This window comes from Limulus polyphemus, unplaced genomic scaffold (assembly GCF_000517525.1).
Source record: "Limulus polyphemus unplaced genomic scaffold, Limulus_polyphemus-2.1.2 Scaffold3329, whole genome shotgun sequence".
NCBI lineage: Eukaryota > Metazoa > Arthropoda > Merostomata > Xiphosura > Limulidae > Limulus > Limulus polyphemus.
In genome coordinates, this window is record NW_013668939.1 from 49,427 (window position 1) to 58,152 (window position 8,726).

Genomic DNA, 8,726 nt, shown 5'->3' on the forward strand with positions numbered 1-8,726 from the left:
TCTGCATCTTGAGGAAGACGATGTAACGTCGAAACATGTAGAGACGTCAACTTTTTTGAAGGCCATAGATAGGCCTAAATAAAATGTTTTTAATTGTGTACCAGTTTAACGTTGAATATTATTTATGATTTTAATTTTATACACAAGTGCCGAAATACTATAATTATAATTGGGTCGATATATTAGTTGTTGTTTTTTTTTACAATAAAAGGAACAACATATTCACGATATCCTTAACCCAAAACTGTCATTATTATTATTTTACATGCACTGCAACATCTTGTTTAATTAATTAATTAAATGAAACACCGAAGAATTTCACGACGCGCACCAAGAAAGTACTAGGGACTTCTATTTATAAGCATTTCTAACGCTAAAATGTGGGGTTTATAAGTATTATGAAGTGACTTATTACATGCTTCAACTGAACATTGGGTCTATCTCCTTCTGTCGAAACGCGTAGTATCCGCCCCCCCCCCCCATCATCATGATTATAAATCATTGTTTGCCTGCTTATTATTAACAACACCGTTGAACCAAGCATCGAAATGATGAAAAAATAAAATAAAATCCCTTTATAATTTTTTTTTTCACGGCAATGAAACTCATTGTGATCGTACAGTACTTGGATTTTTTTTTTCTCTAGATACTAGTGAAGTTTCTCCTTTTATGTTATCGTACACATAACCTAATGGAACTGTAATACTTATAATACAGATAATTTTAGAGACGTAATTAAAACTTGTTTATTAACTTATCAACAGCTAACTAAATTCTTTTAACTTTAATACAACAGAAGTACTCCAACAAAGGGATCGTCGTCAGGCAGTGCATCTCAAACTGTCAGCCTCAAGGTAAGCATGTTGTCCATCTGAATATACGTGTGTGTGTTTGTATCTAGGTTGTGAAAGTAAAGACAACGTTCTTGTGTGCGTTACCAGCTTAAAGCTAAATGGGAGTAATCACTGACTGATTAGTTTAGTGGGTTGTGTGTTTTACCAGCTTAAAGCTAAATGGGAGTAATCACTGACTGATTAGTTTAGTGGGTTGTGTGTGTTACCAACTTAAAGCTAAATGGGAGTAATCACTGACTGATTAGTTTAGTGGGTTGTGTGTTTTACCAGCTTAAAGCTAAATGGGAGTAATCACTGACTGATTAGTTTAGTGGGTTGTGTGTTTTACCAGCTTAAAGCTAAATGGGAGTAATCACTGACTGATTAGTTTATTGGGATTCTCACAGCCACATTTGGAGAAAATGTTTGTATATGCAGAGTAGGTAAACTGTATTATATGCCAATTAATTGCTTGAGGCCTGTAGACGCAGAGATGTAGACATATCATAGTTAGACTGCATAACAGAGGTTACAAGCAAAGATTTCTGATTTTTAAATGTGGGCGCCCATTTAGAGGAACATCGTTAACGAAGACCGTATCATTGATCGGCTTTTCAAAAGCAACAGTAATCAGAATATCAACAGCGCCAGTACACGTAATGTCTGTCATTTAAGGAAAAAAATACAGTGATGCAAGGCAATTATCAAGGCCAGAGGGGGTACAACCTAATATTAAAACAAGAAACAGACTCTGTGACCACTTTTCATCAATTACATTAGTGGCATTATCTTTAAATCTAGGTTTTCTTACTCGGAGAACATTTTCATAATTGCCAAATATTTGCTGATAATCTGCTATAATACGTTTGTCATGGTTGATTTGTTAATAAAGATGCATATATGTGTTTGGATGACTGAAATATGAGTCAGCTTACACCATACAATGTCCATGACCGTTTTACACTAGTTCTGGCATTTCCATAATGCACAATCTCGTAAAAATTAGAGGAACCAAAAAAAAAGTGTGAACAAATTGGATGAGGCACTATAATTTTCACCACTATATATATAATCATTAAAAAATTGGTCAGCTGTATGATATCGAATAATGAATTAGGCACAGATCATAACATTATTCACACACCTAAATTAATTTAATCACTATATGATTGTTAGATATGCACGACTATTTAGTGTTGGCATTATTATTTAATTTATTTTGTAAGTTAATATTTAATGGTTGTTTAGTTGTTTTATAACAAGAGAGTTAAAAGTTAATTATTTTAACGTTTATAGTTATGACAAGTTTGGTTCCGTAACTCTGTAAGAGTCATACGTTGCGTTTGCATTTACATTGTTGTCGAGGCTTCACTAATATTGTTGACGTCACATTACTCGAACCTTCGCTATTTTCCTGGTTACCTTAACTGAGTATTGTTAAACCAGCGCTGTACGCGTACTTTACACAAAGTTCGAGGCCTCGGGGATAAACGTATATATACAGACGACCAAGCGAACGCAAGTTATGAGAACTAAACAAATGAAGATATAAAAAAGTTAGTTAGTGAAAGAAAACGTGAAGTTAGCTGGCGTGTGAGCGATTAGTCATAATGGGCGATATTTTAAAGTGAGTTTCACAGTTTAATAGATATAAGGAGAATAATATGTCTCATAAAAGGTTCTAAAGTAATTGAACAAGTCTGTGTGGACTTTGACGAAAAGAAAACAATTATTTGAAGTTCAGGATACAACTGTGGTAACTCACGGGGTTGCATAAGTGAATTATTCACTGATTTGTATTGTGAGAACAGAAGATAAAGAAAAATAATTCGTCTTGTCAATTGGATTCTAAAGTAATTGAATCAGCCTAAGTGGACTTTTGACAAGAACAGAGAATTATTTAGAGTTTTAGATAAAACTGTGATATCTATAGTGTAAAGAATTTTTATATAAACTTTTATTTGTTTTGAATATATTATTTTAAAATAAGTGGGGTGTGTGCTGTTCGTTTATTGTCGAATTTATCGCCAACAAGTCACAGACACCTACTGTAGAAGAATGTCAGCCTAGCGAAAGGTTGCCCAACCTAATATTAAGTGGGAGATATTAATAAAGTCCTCAGTTTATAATGCCAACACTTATAATAGGATGTCAGACTAAAATAAACGTCTGTGTTGTCAACATGAAGTTAGATGAATATCTAATTGTAAATGTAAATATAAGTATGTCTGTGTGTCTGTATTATCGATCAAAAGTTAGGTATATATATCTAAGCGCTGTAACTATCTATATTATCAATCAAAGTTTATGGTTTATGTTTGTTTTCTTGATTTTTTTTAAAGTATAAATCTTTAAAGATTTAATAATAATAAAATCCCCACGACAGCTTTAAGGAGTTGCCATAGCAACAAGTTGGGTTATAAAGTACACTGTTTCAGAACTTATAAAGAGATAGATAACGAACAAAATTAAATGTTTCTTGTGGTTATTTTTGTAAACAGAGGGAGAAACGGAGGTTCAATGTTGCCAGGAGGATGGCTGCAACGGAAGTCAACCAGTGACTCTCGCCATAGCAACAGTTACTATGACGATTACTTGTATCATGCTTTTGTCGATCTTGTACTAAGCAGGACTACTGAAAGTGACCGCAGCATCAAGCCCGGACCCGTTCATACCACCAACCGAAGTATACCATTCACAAAACGATCCTTACAAACAAAAACTTCATCTAGTCAAGATATTGGATTATTACTAAAAAAATCCGGAAATATTTCTTCTTTTTTGTTCCTAATTTTGTTCGACAAGTACGTATACGTATATAAGCTGTATTTATTTTGTTGTTGATGTTCTTGCTAGAATCTTATCCATTACTGTAGAATAGGTAACATTAGTTGTATAGTCCAGAAGATTTTCAGTAACAGAATTTATTTTGGCGTTAAGAACTGGAATCCGTTAGGACTAAACTCGCTGCTGTGCTGGTTCTAACGGTGGGTGAGGTGTTGGAACAGTAAAATAAATCTGGTAAACTTGCAGCTAAAAGACGATGCTTTCCGGATATATAATTGTGTGTCGTAGCTTTACGAAGCAGAAATTACAATACAGCTGTAGATTTGATTCTGTGTATATAAATGTTTTTTTAAAATTATTTTACTTAGTATTCGCTTGCCGTTTTTATCGCCAGAGGGCAGTCAGTCTTGTTTTTCCAGTCCCCCGTCTTTCAATAGATTTAATATTTAAAAAAAAACGACTTGGCCAACCTTACGTGCACCCAGTAGTTAATGGAAATAATATTATCTGTACTTGGATAAATGTAGTTTTAATTACATAAGTAACTAAATCTACAAAAACTGTGATTTTATACATTTAGTCCGAAATTTCATATCGTTAAGTCGGGCCCCCTAGTGGCCCAACCTTAAGCTTCAGGGCTTATAACGCTGAAAGCAAGGAATGTCAATCCTAGTATCGAGCACAACTTAGGTGGACCCAGGCTCTTAACAACAGACATTAGATCCATTTTAATATATACATAACAAGTTTGTTTTCGACATGCACTGAAGTCAATTTGCACTTTACACATTAATTATTGGAATATCAAAAGTTTCGTTTCATCACAAAAAAAAGGCCAGCGAACTCGTATTTTCACAGTGGCACAGCGGTATGTCTGCGGACTTACAACGCTAGAAACCGGGTTTCGATACCCGTGGTGGGCAGAGCACAGATAGCCCATTGTGTAGCTTTGTGCTTAATTACAAACAAATACCTTTTATTTTCAACTGTGAGAAAATTTAATTTTCATGTTCTATAACATTCGAAAATAACCAATTTATATGAAAAATAAATACTCAACAATAAGAAAACGGAAAAGAACAATAATTAGTATTTTTTTTTAAATATTTGAAGTGGTAAAACCTAAAAAACCCCAGTTATTTTCAAGGTTCACGTCAAGCAACTACTGTAAACAGAAACCACTAAAGATTTTTAATAATTACTCGCAACACACGGTTGCGCTTCAACGTAATAAACAAGCCCCCAGTGGCACGGCGGTATGTCTGCGGACTTACAACGCTAGAATCCGGGTTTCGATACCCGTGGTGGGCAGAGCACAGATAGCTCATTGTGTAGCTTTGTGCTTAATTACAAACAAACAAACAAAAACATCAACGTAAAATGTACATATGAATAAAATCAGAAATAGAAACTTGAACAGTGAAAAAACAGGAGTGTAGAAGTTGGGGGAGAAGAGGGGGACTTATTAGACCAAGGGAAAGTGTACCATAAGCGCACCCATTAGGGCCGGGGTTCAGGGCTCGTCTTAGGACCCCTGGTAGCTCTTGAGCTCTGGATTAAATTTTATGCATTGTCCTGCTTTTCCTAACTGTGATGCATTTATATTACGCTTCTTACGCCATTAAGGAACAAAGGTAACTTGAGAGCGTCAGCTCCGGAGCTTCGATATGAAACCTAAACAATTTTCTCTATTTGAAAACCAAGTTTTTGTTTAATTTTGTTGTATACAGACGTGAATAATGTAAAACATTTAACTAACATTGTATTTCAAGACATTTTTGACAAATGAAAAAGTAACTATTATTAGAATATCGTTATAAGAGAAACCCGAATGTCTATTTTGATACGTTGTCTAAAATAATAGTTGTTATGGAAACGATTTGATAGGAGAACTGTTAAATGTATATACCACATATTACGTCGTAATCAGTTAATTTAAATTAAACCAAGTGTTTATGTCTAGCCAGGTATGAATAAATTTAAAGCATTTACATTTGGACTTCTTTGATTTTCAATAGAAATCGTTAATATACTATGTATTATCTCTCGAGTTTTATAAGTGTTGTTCAAATGTCACGTGGTTTGATAGAGATGATGTAGCTGCTGGTTGAAACTGACTCTAAGTGAGGGTACACGTGTTGTGTTACTACACGTGTTCTGTTTGGATTTTGTGAAATTGGATCACTGTATCTGCAGCTTTTTACTAATACTGTAATCGTAATAAAAACGCTGCTTCTTAAACAACTTTGTATGTTTGTGTGTCTTATTGTAATAATGTACTATCCACAGGGCCAATTAAAGACGAAGGGCATTTGGCCCGGGCCGCAAATATAGACTTTTTTTGTATTTATGAAATTTCGCGAGTTGTTTTTATGTGCCTCCCAATTATACCAAAACGCGACTCTCACTCAGCTTAGAGCTACAAATTACAAACTAAATATTCAAATTATGTTTCACTTTTTTTAGGCTAATGATTGTCTTATTTTGTTTTCATGTGTCATAATTATTTTTCATAGTCGGGTGCCTCAAAAGATAGAAGTGGCCCGGGCCTCACCGAACCTCTGAGAGGGGCTTAATATCCACCGGAATTCTTTCAAACTTTCATTAATGTTCACAGACGACATATATATATATATACGTTACCTGACTAACCACGTTATCTTTAAACGAACACATTAGCTCACGATAATCGATATATTTTTTATTAGCTAATTGTAATAAGTCGATTACAGATTATATCGGTTTATTCGAGTTAACTTCAGACTATAGACTCGGACAATAAATTTTCCAATTATCTTGACGTTCATTTAACTGAGTTTTATCGGCGAAATGTCTATAGATATTGTTAATTCATCATTAAATTTTTTTTACCAGTGTAATGTATTGTTAAATCATCCTTAAAATTTTTTTCCAGTGTAATGTATTGTTAAATCATCCTTAAAACAATTTTTTTCCAGTGTAATGTATTGTTAAATCATCCTTAAAACAATGTTTTCCAGTGTAATGTATTGTTAAATCATCCTTAAAACAATTTTTTCCAGTGTAATGTATTGTTAAATCATCCTTAAAACAATTTTTTCCAGTGTAATGTATTGTTAAATCATCCTTAAAACAATTTTTTCCAGTGTAATGTATTGTTAAATCATCCTTAAAACAATGTTTTCCAGTGTAATGTATTGTTAAATCATCCTTAAAACAATTTTTTCCAGTGTAATGTATTGTTAAATCATCCTTAAAACAATTTTTTTCCAGTGTAATGTATTGTTAAATCATCCTTAAAACAATTTTTTCCAGTGTAATGTGACACGTGTAATCAGTTAAATATTGCAGCATTCGTCTAGGATACAATGTATCGGTTACTCGCAACAGGGACGGCAGTAGGGGGAGGGGAGTTTCTGGGGCTGAAGCTACTCCAAAATGTGCCTTAGCCACCCCTCATCACCCGCACCCAACGTAAAAAGCTTGCTGTTAAAGGTGGTCGATTTTCTGAATACTTTAGAGCCCACCTTGGACCCCTCACCGGGAAGTCTGACGTCACACCTGACTAACAATAATTTTTTTGAAGAACTTTAATCCATGCTGTCTATTTACATTGAAAATAGTTCAAGATGGCGTCGTTTCTTCTACGTCATTCAAAGTCTTATAAACGTTTAACTCTTAGCCCTAATGTAAACAAAATAAATTCATAAAGCTTCGTAGTTGGTTTAATGTTATAAAGCTACCACGACTAATTACTTTGTTTATAACTTACTTCAGGGTCGCCATCATGTTTTTTTTTTTTTCAAAAGGCTATGCGAAAGTTTGTAACGTCCGCAAGAGGTCGCATTGCGACATAGGTAAAGACCTACTGTGAGGCGTCGTCCGAAAATACTTCGCTCGTTATTTCTTATTTATCATAATAAACTAAGAATTTCAAAAGGGAGCGTGTGCGAATGTTTTCAAAGTCCGAAAGATTTCGCCGCACAGGTGAATTTTTAATATTTCTAATAAACGTCGAAGCTCGGATGATTGTTAGGATGAACTGCTATCAATGAAAATAAAGTATGTGATTAAATTAAATTAAGCATGCTAATTTTTTTTTTACGCTAAATCAAAGATGATAAATCTTAAATAGCCAATAGGTGGCGTCACATCATAATGATCGTTGTAAGAAATTGATTAGAATAGGCTTGTATTTCAAGTTAGTGATATCAGATATATATGTATGTTTTGTTTCAATTATATTGGTGGACTGAAATGTTTTACTCAGTTTATTTTTACTTGAAGTTGGCGAAAAAGCTCAGATTTTTTTACCAAGTTAAATGAAAGGAAAAACTCTGTGTCAGTGTGATTCATAATCATTAGATTGCATTTGCCGGTGTAAAGTAAACCTAACGTCATTACACCCCATTACCGGGTGTAAAGTAAACCTAACGTCAGTAATGTAGCGGAATTCTTCAGCCGATATAAGTTTTTTTTTAAAAGATATGCGAGTCTGATAGCTTCAGATGTTTGTTTTGTGGAACGTATACAGACAGGAATTTCGTGGTGAGGGTTCGTAAAGACACCAGTTGCCCAGAAACATCTTCGATCCGATATTTCGATCTTTTAAGTTTCACTTAGAAGTTTACATGATGTTATCCAGGCCTCGGCAGACTAGAGAAAAACTCTCGAGATTTCAGAAAATGTCTGCCTAACTGATTTTAAATATGAAAGAAATATCGCGTTGTGGGCTACTCAGAACTTCTTCTAGCAAGGTAAAATACCTAAAAATAAGAACGTTTAAAACGTGTATGGATCATTTCGTAGCTTTCAAACTACGCATAAAAACTACCGTGCTAAAAAAAAACAACAAAAAACTTTCCTGATAGTGAATTAACTCTTCACATAAAATCAGACAACAAAAATATAAAAAAGGGTAGTAGCTTTGTTTGTTTGTAATTAAGCAAAAAGCTACACAATGGGCTATCTGTGCCCTGCCCACCACTGGTATCGAAACCCGGATTCTAGCGTTGTAAGTCCGCAGACATACCGCTGTGCCACTGGGAAGCGTTTGTTTTTGAATTTCACGCAAAGCTACACGAGGGCTATCTGCGCTAGCCGTCCCTAATTTAGCAGTGCAAGACT

At 34.4% G+C, this 8,726-nt stretch overlaps 1 long non-coding RNA gene across 1 annotated transcript; it reads left to right on the forward strand.

Annotated features, from left to right (window-relative positions):
- Positions 1-795: 795 nt before the first annotated feature.
- LOC111088211 lies at positions 796-5,864 on the forward strand. The gene is made up of 2 exons (XR_002612814.1): positions 796-854; positions 3,335-5,864. It is a non-coding gene; the product is annotated as an uncharacterized LOC111088211 (long non-coding RNA).
- The last annotated feature ends 2,862 nt before the right edge of the window (positions 5,865-8,726 follow it).